The sequence below is a fragment of the Mytilus galloprovincialis genome, chromosome 12 (assembly GCF_965363235.1).
Source record: "Mytilus galloprovincialis chromosome 12, xbMytGall1.hap1.1, whole genome shotgun sequence".
Classification (NCBI taxonomy): Eukaryota; Metazoa; Mollusca; class Bivalvia; order Mytilida; family Mytilidae; genus Mytilus; species Mytilus galloprovincialis.
Genome location: NC_134849.1, coordinates 56,839,829 through 56,862,778, shown reverse-complemented (window position 1 = coordinate 56,862,778; position 22,950 = coordinate 56,839,829). Strand labels below are relative to the sequence as shown.

Below are 22,950 nucleotides of genomic sequence, written 5' to 3'. Positions count from 1 at the left end.
TTTTTAGAAATTTTGGTTCATTTATAGGTTTCTGAGTTAAGTGTGACGTACATGTAATTGGTTATTTTTGTGTCACCATTAAGGATTTTATACCAGTGTCACATGTTTCTAAATGTGCAATGAGTGGTTATCCGGTATTTTGAACAAGAAAAATAAAATGCAGTGCAAGTCGTATTACTATCAAGCATTAAGTGATATAATTTTCCACATGCGAAAATCTCTAAGGCATTACAATTGATTATTTCCTAACACGGACAAACCAAATTGATTTGATCTGCTCAAATTTTTTTATTAAGGCTACATCATTTTCATATCTTTCCACACATTAGTTAATGTGAATAAACTCATCAAAGGTACCAGGACTAAATTTTGTATATACGCCAGACGCGCGTTTCGTCCAAAAAAGACTCATCAGTGATGCTCGAATCGAGGGTATACTTGAGATAACAAAATAGAAAAAAAAAGAGCTGCTAAACTGATACTATAAACAGACCCTTTAGCCTTTTTGAGCCCTTATTCAAACACATAAATGGATGACAGTCGAACAAAGATAAAATATCAAACGTTTGTGATGTCATTCGAGTGCACCAAAAAGTGTGCGCCATCATATCTCACTGACAAGTTTCATTATTCTGAGGCAGAAATTCATACCATTAGAGAAATGCTGTTCAAGAAAATGTCAAACTCCCAAAACCAAAAACTAGAAATGTTAAAGGCATCGTTTATGTATTCTGGACTTTTCTTGTCGGACTTGGTTCAGTTCCTTTTAATCATCATTTGTGTAGTTTTGAAAGAATAATACTGATTACGCCATGTCTTCCAAACCATCCCATCAGCATAGATATTTGTCACCCCTCCTAAGTATAATCCGTTCAGATTTGAATGACTGCATTTATTGTACCACCACGCACCTTGTCGCATTTGACCACAGTTACGACCACCAAAAAAATCATTATCCCTATCAATGGTAGTGAATTTCATTCCGTTATGATGCTTCATCAAACTATCGCCTAAAAATGTAAAAAAAAACTTATGTTATTGACTTTTCAGCATCGACAATTAATTAATAAAACAATATGGTACTAATAAGTTTAAGGGATTCACAGATACATGTTTTCACGGTCTGACACCCTTAGACACGATAATAGTCATAGCTATCTGTGATGAAAATTTACCTTATTCTGATATTTGTACCGAGTACGAATTCTAATCTTGATTCGAAGACCACAAACCACATAGAAAACGATATATATATACAATTACTAATCACCATTTGGCCTACACCGATGACCAATACCAATACCATAAAGCATAATAACATGCACCAGTATGAAAAATGTGAAATAAAATAAAATACGGATCCAATGCATGTACATGTCGATTTTAATTTATCTCGACTACAAATATCAAAGAAATTAGCACAGCAGGTGTTTTGATACTTGGTATTAGAAGCAGTCGTTCATCTTCATATTTTTCGCACTTATCGGGTCGTTCGGAGTACAGCTTTTCAAAAATCGATTTTGCGGAAAAATTGAATGCTGGATTTATTTATTTACAAGTTTCTACTGTCAAAAAAATATACAAATCAAGCATCCGTGTCGAAAGGCTATGTTATAATTGTTGTTTCAAGGCAAGACACTGTCTTGTATTACCGTGTTTTTCAGCAAATGCACATATACTGAGGATAGGTGTCCGTGATGAAGTAAACAACAAATTTAACGATTTTTTTGGTCATACAAGCGGGAGGTGTGGCTAGCCATTAACCCAGGTTAAACCAACCATTTTTCTTTAAATGTCCTGTACCGAGTCAGGAATATGGCTTTATAGGAATATTGTTATACAATAGTTCGTTTCTATGTATGTTGCATTGTTGTTTGTTGTTTCTTACACTTCTGTGTTCAGTTATTTCGTTGTTTTACACTTAAAGTTGATGTGTTTTCCTCGGTTTTAGTTGGTTACCCAGATATTTTTTCTCTGAAGCAAGATGTGACTTGTGAACAGCGGTATACTACTATAAGAGGAAAACAAATGAAACACCAGGTCATCTAAAGTGCAACAAAAACAAACGCCAACATACATAGAGAGGAACTATTTGACAGCAAGTGCCATATTCCTGACTGTTATTTTAATTCCATTATAACGATGACAAATTTTGTATATTTTTTATTCATTGTTCATTGTTCGTACACCAAAATGAAAATAATGTAACGTCATTGGTTGAACTCCACTTGTATAGAACATTTTAAACCAATCACAACATTTTGGTGTACGCTTTTGAAAATATTCCCCAGAATGCTTTAGATTCTGAAACGGCGAATTCTTAAGTTATACCTGCAGTACCGCTGTATCCGGTTACTCTAAGAATGTAGTTTGTGGCTGCATCTCCGACACTGAATCTGCTATACTGTGCGTATTTTGAATTACCTTCAAAATCTTCAAGGTGGACGTAAAACTTGTAGTTTCCAGAAGATGTTAGAAGATTTATGAATCTATTTCCTGTGCAATAGTAAAATAAAACTTACGTCTCCAAAATAGTATCAACCGATTAGTTTATTATTCTTATTCAATCATATTACTCTAAAGCGTTTAAATTGTCTAAAAGGTGAATTTATGGTTGTGTCATTTGATTAAGTTAACGCAAGTTGTACGCAATTACAATTTATCCGAATTGTATCAGTAAGTTAACGCAAGTTGTACGTAATTTCAATTTATCCTAATTGTATCAGGTTTTTTCCAGTTCTATAAATTTCCAAAAAAAAGTAAACCAAATGTCACCTAAAAGTCATCCTTGCTAGCCAAGGGTTACGATCCACTTCCCTCTTCTCCATTCTTGGCGGATTGAGATTGAATTTCGGAGACACAAGGTTATGATTTTATTTAGTCACAGTCGAAACTCGCTGCATCCAATGAACAATCGCCTATAACATGATCGATCATGTGTTAATGTAGAAAGTGTATGTAAACAATTGCCATGTGCTTATTGTGCAACAACTCTTTTCATCACTAAACAAACTACTATATTTAGTGACAATTTTAATGTTTTTAATTGACCAATAGAAGTTCCTATGTATGATTCTTGCACAAATGCATGGATGTCAACGTATATTTTCGTCTCCTCTTTTACCAAGTGTGTAGATCTAGACGCTATCGTGTTTTTACCTCCAAATTGAAGAGTTCAAGTGCTACCGTTGGTCAAGAATAATGTGTTCGGAATGGGCGTGACGTTATTATACCGATAGATGGCGCAACATTGTTATCACAAATGTTGGCTTAATCTGCCAAGGGTGGAGAGGAGAGAAGTGGATCGTAACCCTTTTCTAGCGAAGATGCCTAAAAGTGATCACTATTAATAATTATCATAGTGATTAAGATTATAACACAATGTTCACTGCTGTAGTCCTGTTTTGATATTTTTACCAATTATTAAAGTGTGTTTGTTTTGTTCACACAATTTTATCAATATAATGGAATTTTATGCGATTATTGTACAAAATTATAATTTAAGCTAGCTATATAAAAAGGTTAATCCACCATTTTCTACATGCTAGTACTAAGTTTCTCGAGTAGCATAAAAAAAAACGAAATGAATGGGCATATTTTATTTTAATTGATTATCATAAAAAATTACCTAACCAAAACTCAGATTTCAAATTTCCAAATCCAATCTCGTAATCACACCATCGTTTGTAAAAATCGACAGTCCCATTAATTCTGCGTTGGAAAACCTTTAAAATAAAATAAACAACATTTATGATAATGAAAATAAAGAAAATTTAGTTTAGACATTTGCAGAGACATCTTTATTTTAATTATCGTAAGGATGTATGTTAGCTAGCTATAAAACAAGGTTAATCCATCATTTAGCTATTTATTTTTGTATCTAATTATACATATTTTTGGATAGAAGCATTCCTGATAACGGTAACTCTTAACAAAGCACATCGCACGCAACACATTTTTTGTATGGATGTTTTTGGAAGATGGTATGTTACGAATCATAAGTATACAATTAGAACTGAACAACTGAAACTGTTACATCAAATTTTGTCAAAAAGTATATTTTTCAATAGTCAAAAATCATAATTTTTATAACAGTAATAGATCAAGACTGTATGCATAAAATTGAAGAAAAAAAAAATGAAGAAGCTCAAAGCTAATAATGGGTATTCAACTCAGCGAGAAATTCATGCATCTGGATGCGGCCGTCAGTTGGCCTCTAAGCAAAAGTGTGCACTAGTTCGGCGCTAATGGATGTCACACTAATTTCCGAAACACACCATCTACTAAAATAAAAATAAAATAAATACTAGACTATCAAACAAGAGGAGCATTCATACAGTGGGGTTTAACAGACTTTGTAAGATCTTACTCCTTCCCTTTACCTCGGTCAGTGAAGAATAAATGACTACACAGCAATGCACACAGTAAATAACAATTGAAAGAAGTAGGAGTCCTATAGGAAACAAAAAAGGACTACTAGCCGTTACTGACATACCATCTTCAGACCTCAAATAAATAAAGGCAACAGTAGTATACCGCTGTTTAAAACTCAGCAACTCAGACAAAAAACAAAATCGGGGTAGCAAACTAAAACTGATTGAACGATTATATCTACATGGACAACACTGAGAGTAAAGAAATGATGATACTGACGTGTATACTTCAATAAACAAAGACAGGAAATAAATAAATAAAAATCAAATCTTATCAAAAGATAAAATCCCTATCAACTCACCAATGCACGATTGATCCTATAAACAAAAAGTGTTCATGTAATACACGTCCAAATAATCAGCAAATATAGAAGAAAATCATTCAATTTTGGGCGATCATAATGTAACACGTGTTTAAACCCGATCAAAACGTGCAGATCTAGAGACGAGCATGAATTTGAAAAAAAATTTAAAGTATCTGCCTGAATTTATATAATATTAAGACAACATCCATGTTTTCATAAACATTTCATTCACTAATGAAGTAGGAAATTCATTCTTTTGATACATTTATATTGTTATCGATTTTATATCAGTAGCGGATCCAGGTCCAAATTTAGGACAAATAATGGGGGAGGGGGCAACTTTAAAATTTAAATGCATTGATCATAAAAAAGGGGTTGGTCCAACCCCTATGTTAAAATCATGTATTTGGCAACACAAGTGCGATTTTTACGATTTTTGTAAGGGGGATTTGGGAGAGGGGTGGGGGGGGGGGGTGTAATGGAACATTCTGCATTTTTTCATCAAAAATAGATCACAGCCTGTTTATTTAATTTATCAAATCATAAGATTCCTGATTTTTTTTCTTGAAAATACAAAGGTAACAAAGAAACAGGCCGGTAACAACCAGCCGAATAGTTTTTCTGCATTTGTAGTCAGGTTAAGGTCCTCGGCTATCGCCTCGGACCTTGACCTGACTACTCGTGCAGAAAAACTATCCGGCAACGGTTGTTACCGGCCTGTTTCTTTGTTACCTTTGTATTTTATCTAATACTTGTTTTGATGAGTCTTTACCTGTTTTAGTCATACATTTAGATTACGACAATACAAAAACAGGTCCGCAATTAATAATGTTCACAGTAAGTTTCCATTTGACATTTTGATAGCGTGATGATTACGGATCGTCAATAGAAATGTTATCAAAACCCAACTGAACTCATACTGACTTGCTATCAAAATCTTGGTAAGATTATCACTAAAGATATACTTTAAGATCCACAATATATAGTACATTAATCATAACATTCAACAAATTCTATCTTTGAACATGTCCAGAAATTTATCAATGAAATTTATGCTTAGATATCCAAGTCGCAAAATTATTTTATACTTGTCAAGAAACTTATGCAATGTGCAGGAATCTATTTTCTTTTCAAGAATAACAATAATTATATTGTTAAAGCCATTTTTAAAATTTGGAGTTAACTGGAATTAACTTTCTTTGTCCAGGGTTGAAGTTGAATCAACTACAACCAATGATACGATGCAATAATAAGTTTTACTTCGAATTCCCGCTGATGAATTTAAGCAATATTTGCCCAGGATGTTTGCTACTCTATTTTATCAATTTGAGTCAGATTTTCGGAATCCTCTGGTTTTATCCATGTATTGCCATTAAAAATAAATTGCCTTCTAACCCCTATTTTTCTTTTCATTATTTTATAACATTAAGTTTAAAAAGCCATATTTCAAAATCTTATAAAATCCTTGTTATTTTTTCATAGTTTTTAAAACAAAAAAGGTGCCAATGTTAAATGTATGAAAAATCTAGAGAGAATTAATTCCCGCTAAATTTTCAATGGCTTATATCTCGAAAACAAGCACACGGACCCTCCATTTTTTTCTTCTTTTTTAGTTTCTTTCTTTATATTCTATCAATTCATAACCGTCTTTTAAAAACCTTGTTATTTTAAAAGAAAGTAGCGAACATCCTTAATACTTACAAGCACTTTTATTTCGTAATGAGATGATGAGGCAAAGTGATATTTTACGGTAAAAAAAAAAGAAAAACTTTGAACAGACCCGAAATCCTCAATTTAAGCATGTCAGGGGAGTGTAAAATTGACTTTAAAAGTAAGTGCGTAAACTAGTGAAATAAATAAATTAAGAAATAAAAATCCAACTTATTCGTAAGATGCAAGTAAATGGTCTGGGAGATAAGCTTCTGTTAAATAAGTTTCATAACAATCCATGAAGATTTTCAAAAGAATCATGTCAAAGAATTCTAATCCCAAACTCTCTGTACATGTTAAATGTAAAAAAAAGTTCTCCAAACAGACACAGATACGTTTTCAACTTTTACATCTGTTTGTTTTGATCACAAATTGTTGTCAACATAAAGGAATTCTATGCGACTGTCATAAAACTAAGAGGTTAAGATTAGCCTAGCTATATAACCAAGTGTAACCTACATAAAAAAATGACTGTAGCCAATTAGGAATATGACGGTTGTATCCATTTATAGCTGCGTAAAATCTTTTGATTCTGCGATTTATAACATACAGATAATATGTATGTCAGATAACTGCGAGTACTCTCAGATCTGTTCATTGTGTCTTTGTGTGTCGGGATGTATAAGTACCGTGCCACGTCCACTTGTATTTTTGTCCATCTGATGAGTTAAGCCTTTTTCACCTGATTTTTAGAGTTCGTTCTTATGGTGTACTGTTATACCACTGTCCCATGTTAGGGGAGGTTGGGATCCCGCTAACATGTTTAACCCCGCCACATTATTTATGTATAGGCCTGTCCCAAGTCAGGAGCCTGTAATTCAGTGGTTGTCGTTTGTTTATGTGTTACATATTTGTTTTTCGTTCATTTTTTTACATAAATAAGGCCGTTAGTTTTCTCGTTCGAATCGTTTTACATTGTCTTATCGGGGCCCTTTATAGCTCACTATGCGGTATGGGCTTTGCTCATTGTTGAAGGCCGTACGGTGATCTATAGTTGTTAATGTCTACGTCATTTTGGTCTTTTGTGGATAGTTGTCTCATTTGCAATCATATCACATCTTCTTTTTTTTTTATAATTTCAGTTTTGTATTTCCCTTTGAGTTTGCTTCTTTGTTTGTTTAACCAGACACAAGTTGGTTCCTTTTTCCTTTTTCCTTTTTCGATATTCAAATTTTGAAAAATATTACAAGTCCAAACTAAAAAAATTTTTTCCTTCAAAAAATTTTTTCCTCAGAATTTTTTTTTCCTCAAATTTTTTTTTCCTCAAATTTTTTTTTTCCTCAAATTTTTTTTTCCTCAAAATTTTTTTTCCTCATAATTTTTTTTCCTCAAATTTTTTTTTTCTCAAATTTTTTTCCTCAAAATTTTTTTTCCTCAAATTCTTTTTTCCTCAAAAAGTTTTTCAAATTTTTTTTTCGTTTCCTTATTCGGTTTTCATTTCCATATACAGTTTCTATTTCCTTATTCGATTTCCATTTCCTTATTCGATTTTCATTTCCTAATTCGGTTTCTTTTTCCTTTTTCAATATTCATTTCCTTTTTCGGTTTCTATTTCCTTTTTCGGTTTCTATTTCCTTATTCAGTTTCCATTTCCTTATAGGATTTTCATTTCCTTATTGGATTTTCATTTCCTTATTCGGTTTCTTTTTCCTTATTCGGTTTCTATTTCCTTATTCAGTTTCCATTTCCTTATTGGATTTTCATTTCCTTATTGGATTTTCATTTCCTTATTCGGTTTCCATTTCCTTTTTCGATATTCAAATTTTGAAAAATATTACAAGTCCAAACTGAATTTTTTTTTTCCTTCAAAATTTTTTTCCTCAAATTTTTTTTTTCTCAAAATTTTTTTTTCCTCAAAATTTTTTTCCTAAAATTTTTTTTTTCCTCAAATTTTTTTTTCCTCAAAAAGTTTTTCAAATTTTTTTTTTTCGTTTCCTTATTCGGTTTCTCTTTCCTTATTCGATTTTCATTTTCTTATACAGTTTCTATTTCCTTATTCGATTTCCATTTCCTTATTTGATTTTCATTTCCTTATTCGGTTTCTTTTTCCTTTTTCAATGTTCATTTCCTTTTTCGGTTTCTATTTCCTAATTGGGTTTCTATTTCCTTATTGGGTTTTTATTTCCTTATTGGGTTTCTATTTCCTTATTGGATTTTCATTTCCTTATTGGATTTTCATTTCCTTATTCGGTTTCTTTTTCCTTATTCGGTTTCTATTTCCTTATTCAGTTTCCATTTCCTTATTGGATTTTCATTTCCTTATTGGATTTTCATTTCCTTATTCGGTTTCTTTTTCCTTATTCGGTTTCTATTTCCTTATTCAGTTTCCATTTCCTTATTGGATTTTCATTTCCTTATTCGATTTCCTTTTTCGATATTCAAATTTTGAAAAATATTACAAGTCCAAACTGAATTTTTTTTTTCCTTCAAAATTTTTTTCCTCAATTTTTTTTTTCTCAAAATTTTTTTTTCCTCAAAATTTTTTTCCTCAAAATTTTTTTTTTCCTCAAATTTTTTTTTCCTCAAAAAGTTTTTCAAATTTTTTTTTTTCGTTTCCTTATTCGGTTTCTCTTTCCTTAGTCGATTTTCATTTTCTTATACAGTTTCTATTTCCTTATTCGATTTCCATTTCCTTATTTGATTTTCATTTCCTTATTCGGTTTCTATTTCCTTATTGGGTTTCTGTTTTCTTATTGGGTTTCTATTTCCTTATTGGGTTTCTATTTCCTTATTGGATTTTCGTTTCCTTATTCAATTTCCATTTCCTTATTCAATTTCCATTTCCTTATTCGGTTTCTTTTTCCTTTTTCAATGTTTATTTCCTTTTTCGGTTTCTATTTCCTTATTGGGTTTCTGTTTTCTTATTGGGTTTCTATTTCCTTATTGGGTTTTCATTTCCTTATTGGATTTTCATTTCCTTATTGGATTTTCATTTCCTTATTTGGTTTCTTTTTCCTTATTCGGTTTCTATTTCCTTATTCAGTTTCCATTTCCTTATTGGATTTTCATTTCCTTATTGGATTTTCATTTCCTTATTCGGTTTCCATTTCCTTTTTCGATATTCAAATTTTGAAAAATATTACAAGTCCAAACCGAATTTTTTTTTTCCTTCAAAATTTTTTTCCTCAAATTTTTTTTTCTCAAAATTTTTTTTTCCTCAAAATTTTTTTCCTAAAAATGTTTTTTTCCTCAAAAAGTTTTTCAAATTTTTTTTTTTCGTTTCCTTATTCGGTTTCTCTTTCCTTATTCGATTTTCATTTTCTTATACAGTTTCTATTTCCTTATTTGATTTCCATTTCCTTATTTGATTTTCATTTCCTTATTCGGTTTCTTTTTCCTTTTTCAATGTTCATTTCCTTTTTCGGTTTCTATTTCCTAATTGGGTTTCTATTTCCTTATTGGGTTTCTATTTCCTTATTGGGTTTCTATTTCCTTATTGGATTTTCATTTCCTTATTGGATTTTCATTTCCTTATTCGGTTTCTTTTTTCTTATTCGGTTTGTATTTCCTTATTCAGTTTCCATTTCCTTATTGGATTTTCATTTCCTTATTGGATTTTCATTTCCTTATTCGGTTTCCATTTCCTTTTTCGATATTCAAATTTTGAAAAATATTACAAGTCCAAACTGAATTTTTTTTTTCCTTCAAAATTTTTTTCCTCAAATTGTTTTTTCCTCAAAAAGTTTTTCAATTTTTTTTTTTCGTTTCCTTATTCGGTTTCTGTTTCCTTATTCGATTTTCATTTCCTTATTCGGTTTCTTTTTCCTTTTTCAATATTCATTTCCTTTTTCGGTTTCTATTTCCTTATTCGGTTTCTATTTCCTTATTGGATTTTCATTTACTTATTCGATTTCCATTTCCTTATTCGATTTCTGTTTCCTTATTCGGTTTCTATTTCCATATTCGGTTTCTATTTCCTTAGGTAGCACTCCACAGTTAAAAAATAAAATTAAAAATGAACCACAAAATGTTTTATCATCTCCTATTCCTGGATTTCTAATACATTAACCTATCTGTTTGTGTTGTACATGTGCATATGTATGTAATCAGTATCTTCCATAGATTTGATTTTCAAAAGTGAAAAGGGTGAAAATTAATTCCTTTTATGTGTATCCATGGCAACATTCTGCATTTATTTCCCATTAAATATTGCAAAAAGGGGGGTGAACATGTCACATTTCACCCAAAAATTTGGATCAAACTAGAATTTCAATGCCTTTGAGTGACACCTTTTCAGAAACTGTTTCCCTAAATCTTCCTAATGATCAAATAAAAAATGGGTGTCTTTCGCCTCATTTTTTTCGTAAAATCCAATCACAAAGTTCGTGCGATAAAAAGTTGGAAAAAAAACATTGCAATAATTGCCGGACCAGTGTATGGTAGGGACATGAAAATACGGACTGTCATACAGAAAACAGCCTATATTACATACATTACATAACCTTGATGTTCATATAAACCCAATACAAAGATTATTTTAATACTCAGCTATCCAAAAATGAATTTTATTGCACACTAGCTCTCATATTTGAAAAATTCACAGGGGCCAAAATGCGAAACTACACATCTAACTGTGGAGTGCTACCTTATTCGGTTTCTATTTCCTTATTCGGTTTCTTTTTCCTTATTAGGTTTCTGTTTCCTTATTTGATTTCTTTTTCCTTATTAAATTTTCATTTCCTTATTCGGTTACTATTTCCTTATATTTTCAACTATCAAACATCAACACACACCAAACTGGATGTAATTGAAAGATATCTAGAGGTCAATATACAGGCTCGAACAAAAGACAAAAAAGGAAAAATATAGCGAGCTTTTTTTAGGATGAAGATGTAGTAAAGACCGAACGTCAGTTTTAGTCGGATATACTTTAATGTTAGCCTTACATGTTGTCCTGGAACTCATTCCTCATTTATTCGTCAAGTGATCATCATTTTATATTGTTAACGTTTCATTGCGTACATCGCTTAATGTGCGCCAGTTTTAGGAGTTTTATACAGGACAGTGTAGGAATCCATGTTACTTTCCCCTTTCTCTGAATAAAGAAAACTGCTCAGCGGGTCATGTGCACAACTACAAGGAACATTCAGCGGACACGTTCTTCTTCTTCTTCTGGTAAGCGGCCACCGTCAACTGGTTGTCCAAAGGAACAATTCATGGCTAACCACAACGTGAGTTACATTTAAAACATTACAAATTTTGTATTTACATCAGCCATGAACTGTTTTAATATCTTTTCTTATGTTATAAAGAAATTATGAACATTTTACCGTTCAAACTGTTCGTATCTGAGATGTTACAACTTAATTCCAGACAGAACCCGACGTGTGCAAGAATATTTATCTATTTATTATTATAAAGAACTTTAACGGCTTTATATATCTACGAACTGTTTATCCGTATATTTTATGGACTTAAATTATCATTGAACACATTGTAAAATTGTATTTATATTTTATTTTCAGTTTTTCATCTTTTGGATTGGTAGTAAAATAAAAGTCAGCTCCTGATTGTTTTATCCTTACATTAACCCAGTCATCTTGGTTACACTCACTGGTCCGGCCAGTACACATGTATAGATGTGTATATATATCATTGATTCAGTGGCGATGGCAAATAGACACTGATAAGTCTTCAATAAAATTTTATAGTTTTGAATGTTTCTTCATCAGTTGACTAAAAATAAGTGGAGGTATGTTCTTATTGCCGACAAGAGAGGCGCTCTACCTATATTAATTTGTGCATAAAGCGATTGAAAGTTGTTAGATACTGAATGCTTTTACCACACATGCGCCTAAGTTTTAATCTGTGTATATATACTTAAAATACGATGATAAAATTCATGTCTTGTTCAGGATTTCTGTCAGATCCAACCATGTAGAAGTCATGTTTGTGAGCTATGGTTTTAGTCGATGATGTTCATGAAGGATCTGTAGTACAAAGTATATCACTGGATTGAGCTCTCTGTCTAAGCGTATCATTAAAGTGCTTTGCTTTGAGCTGAGTTCATTGCGGTGCAATTCATTTTTTGTGAAATAAAGATTTGACAGACAACTCTCATGTACAAGGATTTGTCAAAGTAGTACTAGTATTCATTCTATGTACAATGTATGTAATCACTGTGCTTAAACGGCCGTGGGTAACTTAAGTTACCCACAGCCCAAGATGGCGGACTCTAAACTTGTTGAGATGATAGTTGATACGAAATCTACTTTTTGCAACGTTTTTCATGATCTATGTAAATATTGAGAAGACTTTTGAATCAAGAAATCACTTGCCATCACTACATATGCGTTAATTTTGACTTCATTTTAGCGCAAGGCCAACTTTTAAAAAAAGCATAAGATGTCCGTAACTTATAAATCAAAAATAATCAGATTGTCCGTAACTTATAAATCAAAAATAATCAGATTGTCCGTAACTTTATTTTCGGATGTGGGTAACTTTGTTTTCAAAACTGTAAGATTAACAATTTCAACACTTAAAGGACAATAAACACTATCAAACCCTTTAATTATTACATAGATTTATACAATAACGATACGCTTCAAAAAGCAAACAAGAGTGTCACGGATTTTCCGTTAAATTAAAAAAAAAATATTCCTGGGATAAAACGGGATTTTACGGTACGGCGAAATTGATCTAACATTCTTCTAGCTTTAAAGATTGTTCACTGATGAGTCCTTGGTCGGTGTAGCCGCGGAAAAATTGATATCCTTTCCTTTAAATCATGATATTCTGAATTGTTAGTCTCTTCACTATATCTAGTGTGATGTGTTGTTGATTTCGAGAAAAAAAAATGCCAATATCTAGGAATAGATGGAAGGCTATATTGTTCAACAGGATTTAGTTTATTATAGCAATAAAAGTAGATTTAAAAGCTTCTAAAAGTTTCATTGACCTCAGGGATTCAATAAGATCGGGTATCATACATATCTTCTTTAGAGGTTTGGACTGATATATCTATGTATTTCTGCTAAGGATTGTCCTCCGAAATTGTTCTCCTAATGTCATTTGCATATGTTCACTATTAATTGATTGATCGATTTTTGGTTGCTTAACGTCCAGTGGCAAATATTTCATGCACATCCAGACGGTAACAAGTTCACAATAAATACTATAGGTAGGTCTTGAAATAATAGAAGCCATCTTGGATGAAGATCGGGGAAATATGGACTGCCACTGGAAATTAATGGTATATCGGATAGGGACAGAAATTTTGCCTAGCTACAGGCCACCTACGGACCCATCAAAGAAGTGTTGCAAGGGTTCTTAACGTGCCCTCCTTACACGAGGCATCGGATTTAACGTCCCAAATCTGACCGGACGTGACTGCGTAGTTGATACATCCCGCACAGCCAAACGGACGCCTCACTTCGGCAAGCGTTTTACTGCCGGTCGGGAGAAGACCAAGTGACCATATTTCTATTCCCCAGTCACCCTTTGCGGTGTTCACTATTAATGTAATTTCTACAGTTGGAAATGGTGAGATTTATAACCTGCATGTCATGATTTATCATCTAAAACTTAAGCAGTAAACAATCTATAAAGTCAGTAGAATGTATGATTATACATTAATTTTGCCGTACAATTTTCTACATAAGAAAATGCCTGTACCTAGTCAGGAAAATGGCAGTTGTTATCCATTCGGGTGAGTTTTGGATTTTTCCATTTGATAAGGGACTTTCCTTTTTTAATTTTCTTCAGAGTTTAGTATTTTTGTAATTTTAGTTTTTAATGCCTGTACCAAGGCAGGAATATGGCCGTTGTTTTCTATTCGTTTGGTGTGTTAAATTGAGCTTTTGGCTTTGCAATTCCATAAAGGACTTTCCGTTTGAATATTCCTAGGAGTTCGGTATTTTTGGTATTTATCATTTCTTTTTTTTATAATTACATCTACGAATAAAGATTCTTTGAAAATTACTGACATCATGCTAAAGTTACGGACAGCCCTATTGGTATAAGGAAAAAAGTTACGGACGAGCTGTTTTGAAGTTACGGACATCATAAGTGTTTTGGAAAATCGTGCTGTAATCAATTATTTTCTAGTAATAAACCACGTTTTACATTGCAGAGTTTTCTTAAAAGATTTATATAACTTTTTAATTACTGAACATTTCTTTTGTATTCATTGTATTATTATCATATAGGAGCAAACTTCCTAACCGAAGCCAGGCGGCTCCATTTTGGGCTGTAGGTAACTTAAGTTACCCACGGCCGTTTAAGCACAGTGATTACATACATTGTACATAGAATGAATACTACTTTGACAAATCCTTGTACAGGAGAGTTGTCTGTCAAATCTTTATTTCACAAAAAATGAATTGCACCGCAATGAACTCAGCTCAAAGCAAAGCACTTTAATGATACACTTAGACACAGAGCTCAATCCAGTGATATACTTTGTACTACAGATCCTTCATGAACATCATCGACTAAAACCATATCTCACAAACATGACTTACTTCATGGTTGGATCTGACAGAAAACCTGAAAAAGACATGAATTTTATCATCGTATTTTAAGTATATATACACAGATTAAAACTTAGGCGCATTTGTGGTAAAAGCATTCAGTATCTAACAACTTTCAATCGCTTTATGCACAAATTAATATAGGTAGAGTGCCTCTCTTGTCGGCAATAAGAACATACCTTCACTTATTTTTAGTCAACTAATGAAGAAACATTCAAAACTATAAAATTTCATTCAAGACTTATCAGTGTCTATTTGCCATCGCCACTGAATCAATGATATATATACACATCTATACATGTGTACTGGCCGGACCAGTGAGTGTAACCAAGATGACTGGGTTAATGTAAGGATAAAACAATCAGGAGATGACTTTTATTTTACTACCAATCCAAAAGATGAAAAACTGAAAATACAAATATAAATACAATTTTACAATGTGTTCAATGATAATTTAAGTCCATAAAACATACGGATAAACAGTTCGTAGATATATAAAGCCGTTAAAGTTCTTTATAATAATAAATAGATAAATATTCTTGCACACGTCGGGTTCTGTCTGGAATTAAGTTGTCTCATCGCAAATACGAACAGTTTGAACGGTAAAATGTTCATAATTTCTTTATAACATAAGAACAGATATTAAAACAGTTCATGGCTGATGTAAATACAAAATTTGTAATGTTTTAAATGTAACTCACGCTGTGGTTAGCCATGAATTGTTCCTCTGGACAACGTGTCCGCTGAATGTTCCTTGTAGTTGTGCACATGACACGCTGAGCAGTTTTCGTTATTCAGAGAAAGGGGAAAGTATCATGGATTCCTACACTGTCCTGTATAAAACTCCTAAAACTGGCGCACATTAAGCGATGTACGCAATGGAACGTTAACAATATAAAATGATGATCACTTGACGAATAAATGAGGAATGAGTTCCAGAACAACATGTAAGACTAACATTAAAGTATATCCGACTAAAACTGACGTTCTGTCTTTACTACATCTTCATCCCAAAAAAGCTCGCTATATTTTTCCTTTTTTGTCTTTTGTTCGAGCCTGTATATTGACCTCTAAATATCTTTCAATTACATCCAGTTTGGTGTGTGTTGATGTTTGATAGTTGAAAATATAAGGAAATAGTAACCGAATAAGGAAATGAAAATTTAATAAGGAAAAAGAAATCAAATAAGGAAACAGAAACCGAATAAGGAAAAAGAAACCGAATAAGGAAATAGAAACCGAATAAGGAAATAGAAACCGAATAAGGAAACAGAAATCGAATAAAGAAATGGAAATCCAATAAGGAAATGAAAATCCAATGAGGAAATAGAAACCGAATAAGGGAATAGAAACCGAAAAAGGAAATGAATATTGAAAAAGGAAAAAGAAACCGAATAAGGAAATGAAAATCGAATCAGAAAATGGAATTCGAATAAGGAAATAGACATCGAATAAGGAAATGAAAATCGAGTCAGGAAAAAGAAACCGAATAAGGAAATGGTAATCGAAAAAGGAAAAAGAAAACGAATAAGGAAACGAAAAAAAAATTAAAAAACTTATTGAGGAAAAAAAAACTTTGAGGAAAAAATTTTGAGGAAAAAAAAAATTTTGAGGAACAAAAAATTTTAAGAAAAAAAATTTTGAGGAAAAAAATTATTTGAGGAAAAAAATTTTGAAAAAAAAATTTTGAGAAAAAAAAATTTGAGGAAAAAAAATGTGAGGAAAAAAAATTTTTGAGGAAAAAAAAATTTGAGGAAAAAATATTTTGAAGGAAAAAAAAATTTCAGTTTGGACTTTTGAAATTTGAATATCGAAAAAGGAAATGGAAACCGAATAAGGAAATGAAAATCCAATAAGGAAATGAAAATCAAATTAGGAAATGGAAACTGAATAAGGAAATAGAAACCGAATAAGGAAATAGAAACCGAAAAAGGAAATGAATATTGAAAAAGGAAAAAGACACCGAATTAGGAAATGGAAATCGAATAAGGAAATGGAAATCAAATAAGGAAACGAAAATCCAAAAAGGAAATAGAAACCCAATAAGGAAATAGAAACCCAATAAGGAAATAGAAACCGAAAAAGGAAATGAACATTGAAAAAGGAAAAAGAAACCGAATAAGGAAATGGAAATTGAATAAGGAAATGGAAATCGAATAAGGAAAAGAAAATCCAATAAGGAAATAGAAACCGAAAAAGGAAATGAACAATGAAAAAGGAAAAAGAAACCGAATAAGGAAATGAAAATCGAATAAGGAAATGGAAATCGAATAAGGAAATAGAAACTGTATAAGGAAATGAAAATCGAATAAGGAAAAAGAAACCGAATAAGGAAACGAAAAAAAAAATTGAAAAACTTTTTGAGGAAAAAAAAAATTTGATGAAAAAAAAATTTGAGGAAAAAATATTTTTAGGAAAAAACAATTTGAGAAAAAAAAATTTTGAGGAAAAAAAAATTTTTGAGGAAAAAAAATTTTGAGGAAAAAAAAAATTTGAGGAAAATAAATTTTGAGGAAACAAATTTTTTGAGGAAAAAATAATTTGAGGAAAAAAATTTTGAAGGAAAAAAAAAATTCAGTTTGGACTTTTTTTCAAAATTTGAATATCGAAAAAGGAAATGGAAACCGAATAAGGAAATGAAAATCCAATAAGGAAATGAAAATCCAATAAGGAAATGGAAACTGAATAAGGAAATAGAAACCGAATAAGGAAAAAGTAGCCGAATAAGGAAATGAAAATCCAATAAGGAAATGAAAATCCAATAAGGAAATGGAAACTGAATAAGGAAATAGAAACCGAATAAGGAAATAGAAACCGAAAAAGGAAATGAATATTGAAAAAGGAAAAAGAAACCGAATTAGGAAATGGAAATCGAATAAGGAAATGGAAATCAAATAAGGAAACGAAAATCCAAAAAGGAAATAGAAACCCAATAAGGAAATAGAAACCCAATAAGGAAATAGAAACCGAAAAAGGAAATGAACATTGAAAAAGGAAAAAGAAACCGAATAAGGAAATGGAAATTGAATAAGGAAATGGAAATCGAATAAGGAAAAGAAAATCCAATAAGGAAATAGAAACCGAAAAAGGAAATGAACAATGAAAAAGGAAAAAGAAACCGAATAAGGAAATGAAAATCGAATAAGGAAATGGAAATCGAATAAGGAAATAGAAACTGTATAAGGAAATGAAAATCGAATAAGGAAAAAGAAACCGAATAAGGAAACGAAAAAAAAAATTGAAAAACTTTTTGAGGAAAAAAAAAATTTGATGAAAAAAAAATTTGAGGAAAAAATATTTTTAGGAAAAAACAATTTGAGAAAAAAAAATTTTGAGGAAAAAAAAATTTTTGAGGAAAAAAAATTTTGAGGAAAAAAAAAATTTGAGGAAAATAAATTTTGAGGAAACAAATTTTTTGAGGAAAAAATAATTTGAGGAAAAAAATTTTGAAGGAAAAAAAAAATTCAGTTTGGACTTGTAATATTTTTCAAAATTTGAATATCGGAAAAGGAAATGGAAACCGAATAAGGAAATGAAAATCCAATAAGGAAATGAAAATCCAATAAGGAAATGGAAACTGAATAAGGAAATAGAAACCGAATAAGGAAAAAGTAGCCGAATAAGGAAATGAAAATCCAATAAGGAAATGAAAATCCAATAAGGAAATGGAAACTGAATAAGGAAATAGAAACCGAATAAGGAAATAGAAACCGAAAAAGGAAATGAATATTGAAAAAGGAAAAAGAATTAGGAAATGGAAATCGAATAAGGAAATGGAAATCAAATAAGGAAACGAAAATCCAATAAGGAAATAGAAACCCAATAAGGAAATAGAAACCCAATAAGGAAATAGAAACCGAAAAAGGAAATGAACATTGAAAAAGGAAAAAGAAACCGAATAAGGAAATGGAAATTGAATAAGGAAATGGAAATCGAATAAGGAAAAGAAAATCCAATAAGGAAATAGAAACCGAAAAAGGAAATGAACAATGAAAAAGGAAAAAGAAACCGAATAAGGAAATGGAAATCGAATAAGGAAAATTTGATGAAAAAAAATTTGAGGAAAAAATATTTTTAGGAAAAAAAATTTGAGAAAAAAAAATTTTGAGGAAAAAAAATTTTGGAGGAAAAAAAAATTTGAGGAAAAAAAAAAATTTTTGAGGAAAAAAAAAATTTGAGGAAAAAAAATTTTGAGGAAAAAAAATTCTGAGGAAAAAAAATTTTGAAGGAAAAATTTTTTTTAGTTTGGACTTGTAATATTTTTTAAAATTTGAATATCGAAAAAGGAAAAAGGAAAAAGGAACCAACTTGTGTCTGGTGTTTGTTTACTCTATACTGAAAATGAAATAATTTTTTTTCAGTTTGCTTCTTACATTATCTGTGAACAATAAAACAAATTTCAAAGAGGTTCATAAACTTTTATAAAGTTGATAAAGTAATTATTGATGTGTAACACACTTTCTCTTATGGTTGCAGCCTGTTATCTGTGTTTTGCATGAATAGATATTTCTCGTATCACATAACACGGAGTGTGATTCGAAAAAAAAAAATGATACTAAAATCTGCGTTCATTTGAATGCCTTATCAGCATCATAAGACGATAAATATTACGTCATTTCCATCGGTTACTCGTTAGGTCATTGATTACTTTCAAAGGTTAAGACGATTGACATTTCGTCCATTCTGCATTAGTTGTGAAATCTATAAATAACTCCTGACTGTATTTATTTGTTAAGTGTAAACAATACTAAGTCTAGTTTAGTATATGTAATACGAAAACATGATGTATTTTGGTCATAACTGAGCTTCTGTCTAAAACTGCTAAAGATCCATGAAGGTTTGAAAAAGTTACTGATCATGTAAGATGTTAAAATACGGAACAATGAAAATAAATATTTTTTAAATTTTGCTCTGGATACTGTATTTTCGTCATGTACAATCTTCTGTTCAAATTTAATGGAATTCTGTAATTGTTTGATTTATTGGTGTCTAAAAACATTTACAGCAGGATGAACATAAAAGTTGATGCCGCCGATTCTGAGGGTTCAAAGGATAGAAAAAAGCCAAACATTAACTACAGAAGTAATAAACTCGTCATTATTACTTTTTATTCAACAATAACGCCTGTTTTTGATTCGATAATCTTGTGCAGTTCTTTTTTGACAAAAACTGATCTTTATTTAGCTGGCTTGACAAAGTGAACAGTTTTTATACGACCGCAACATTTTTCACGTCGATGTCGTTGTCAGTGTTGTCCGAAGACAAATGGTTTCCGGATAATAACTTTTAAAATGTATAAGTAAATGGAAGTCAATTAAATTTTATTTCAGTTTATGAATTAGGGGCCCAAAGGGACCCAAAACATACATTTATCTAGTTTCAGGACAATAAGTTGTGTATTTCAATTACTTTGAAATTGTACCACAATGTTCATACCATCAAGTAGAAGGTTGGGATTTATTTAAAGGGTTATTGGGCAAACAGTCCAGAAATTAGGGTCCAAAAAGGGACCAACAACAAGCATTTTTGAAGTTTCGGGATAATAACTTATGTTTAACTGTATGGATCTCTCTCACATTGTATCACAAGGTTCCATATAATGAAGGGTAGGCTTGGTGTCAGTTTGGTGTTAATATCCCTGAACATTAAGGAATAAGGGGCCAAAAAGGGCCGAAAAAAAACATTTTTCTAGTTTACAGACAATACCTTGTGTTTAAGTGTATGGATCTCTCTGAAATTATACTAGAGGAAAGGCTGGAATTGAGTTTTGGGGTTCTTGCTCCAAGGGGGGTTCAATAAGTGAGGGGCCAAAATAGGGCCAAAAAGAAGCGTTTTTGTAGTCTTAGTATTAGAGGCAAACGAAGGGGGAACAAGGGTTTTTTTCTAGTTAAAGGACAATTAAGACAATTTTAAAGCAGTGTAAGGGAGATAATCCAATTCCAATAAAAATTTTAAGAATACTGTTAAATATATGTTGATTACTTGATTACCTCCCTTACACTTATAATCCCTTATAATTGAAAATTATTTTAAAGGAAGTGATAATTGTTCTGAGATGTGTCGCTGTAAATTTACTTTTAGAAGTTGCTGCTAATTAGTATTGTTTTTAACCGTGACTGTAAGTTATTTTATATTTTAATACTTTATGATGTATTTAAATGAGTAGTTATTGTTGTCATGTTAATTGGAAACTTGAATTGAGATTCTTTTTGGAATAAGGGTTTAAAGGAGGTGAAAAAAAATGAGGAGGGGTGGGGGTAACATTTTTCAGATTTCAGAAATTAAAAAGAATTTTTCTTCAAATGTTTTTTATAAGGGGATTTATATTCAACATCATAGTGTATTGCTAACACAAATTAAGTTCATAAGACCACATTTAATCTGTGTCAGAAACCTTTGCTGTGTCAACTATTAAATCACAATCCAAATTCAGACCTGTATCAATCTTGAATGTTGTGTCCATTCTTGTCCCAACTGTTCGACCTCTGTGATCGTATAAAGCTGCGCCCTGCGGAGCATCTGGTTTAAACCAGAGTACACTACTCATTGACATCTGCATTCTGGACGAAAGAAATAGTAAACAAAATACAGAACAACAAGTTTTTCAGTAAAATAAATATCTATATCTTCACCACGTTAACGACACTTACTGTCCATCCGAATCCTGCTGTATCCATGTCACAGTAAACACCAAACTTTTCAGTTGTTGGATATATTGCATATACCCCTGATTCACTTCCTGGTGGAAGATCACTGCAATCACGTGGGCGAAGTTTTGAAAAATATATAAGAATATAGATTTGTTAATTTAGTCGTTGTCGTTGTTATATCGAATTTGTGTTTTTTTTTTTATGAATTATGCCGTCATGTTTTTCGTTTTAATGGTTTTGAGACCTTTTACAGCTGACTATACGGGTATGGGTTTTTATCATCGAAAGCCGTATAGTAACATATTATTGTTAATTTCTATGTCATTTGGGCTATGGTGGAGTGTTGTCTTATTGGGCTATCATACACATTAAGACATCAAAAACTTGCATAGGACACTGTATACAATGTTAAAAGTCTAACACTAACACGCATTCTGCACATAGAACTCCATACATGCCATATGTAATACGAAAATATAAAACACATTTGTTGTTACATTTTCTAGTTAATCGTTATAACCCCCCACATTGATTAGTGAACTGACAGATTTCACATATTGTTTGCATATATAAAGATAAAAGTTGCATGTGACTTCCACGGGTAAATTTTTTTTCTTCTGAAATATACTTTGTTGAGCCATATCATTTATGTCTTTATCCAAATATTGGTGACCTATGTTTCGTGTGTTCTGCCAAACGTAATAGTAAATACTCATGATAATGAAGCTTCAATATAACAACGTTAACCACAAAAAACTGGTTGGTTGAACTACATCCCGTTAGAGCCGTTGGTCAGTTGTGTGAAAAAGACACTTTCACTCCGCAATAAATATGAAAGGTAAACACATTTAACGCCATGAATGACACATTGTTAACTGATTTCCTTGTGTAAAAGGTTGTGCCATGATATACTAAACTTACGTGTGTAGCTATCAGGTGAGTGCATAGGTAATGCCACACAATAGTAACCTATTTCCTTTGTCATGCATGGCTGATAAATATTACAGCTGTTACCATTGCATTGTCCAGCAAGTTTCTGAAATTTAAAGAACAAACATTACATAAGCATGGAAATTCAGCCTTTTAATTATTCTAATTTCTATACCAGGTGTACGATATTATCAGCTCCGACGAATATTATTACTCTTCAGTATAACAGAAGCAGTCGCACAGTGTTCTCAATAAACTTATACGTTGGAAATTGACTTTCGACTTTGAATGCACCTTTTGTATCATTCAAATAAAAAGTTCGCGGAAACGTATCAGTTTTGCGTTTGTTTAGTGTTGATACGTCTTGTTTGTGATCTATATCGGATTGACTTCGTGGACTGCATTTTGGAGATATGTCTTTTGAAAGAGTTGCATTTAAGCTTTAATT

The 22,950-nt window shown here is 31.5% G+C and overlaps 1 long non-coding RNA gene across 1 annotated transcript; it reads right to left on the bottom strand.

Moving 5' to 3' along the window:
- Positions 1-268: 268 nt before the first annotated feature.
- LOC143055573 (uncharacterized) lies at positions 269-21,705 on the bottom strand. The gene is made up of 4 exons (XR_012972091.1): positions 21,573-21,705; positions 3,629-3,725; positions 2,332-2,496; positions 269-1,010 (listed from the first exon to the last, which is right to left on the bottom strand). It is a non-coding gene; the product is annotated as an uncharacterized LOC143055573 (long non-coding RNA).
- Between the last annotated feature and the right edge of the window lie 1,245 nt (positions 21,706-22,950).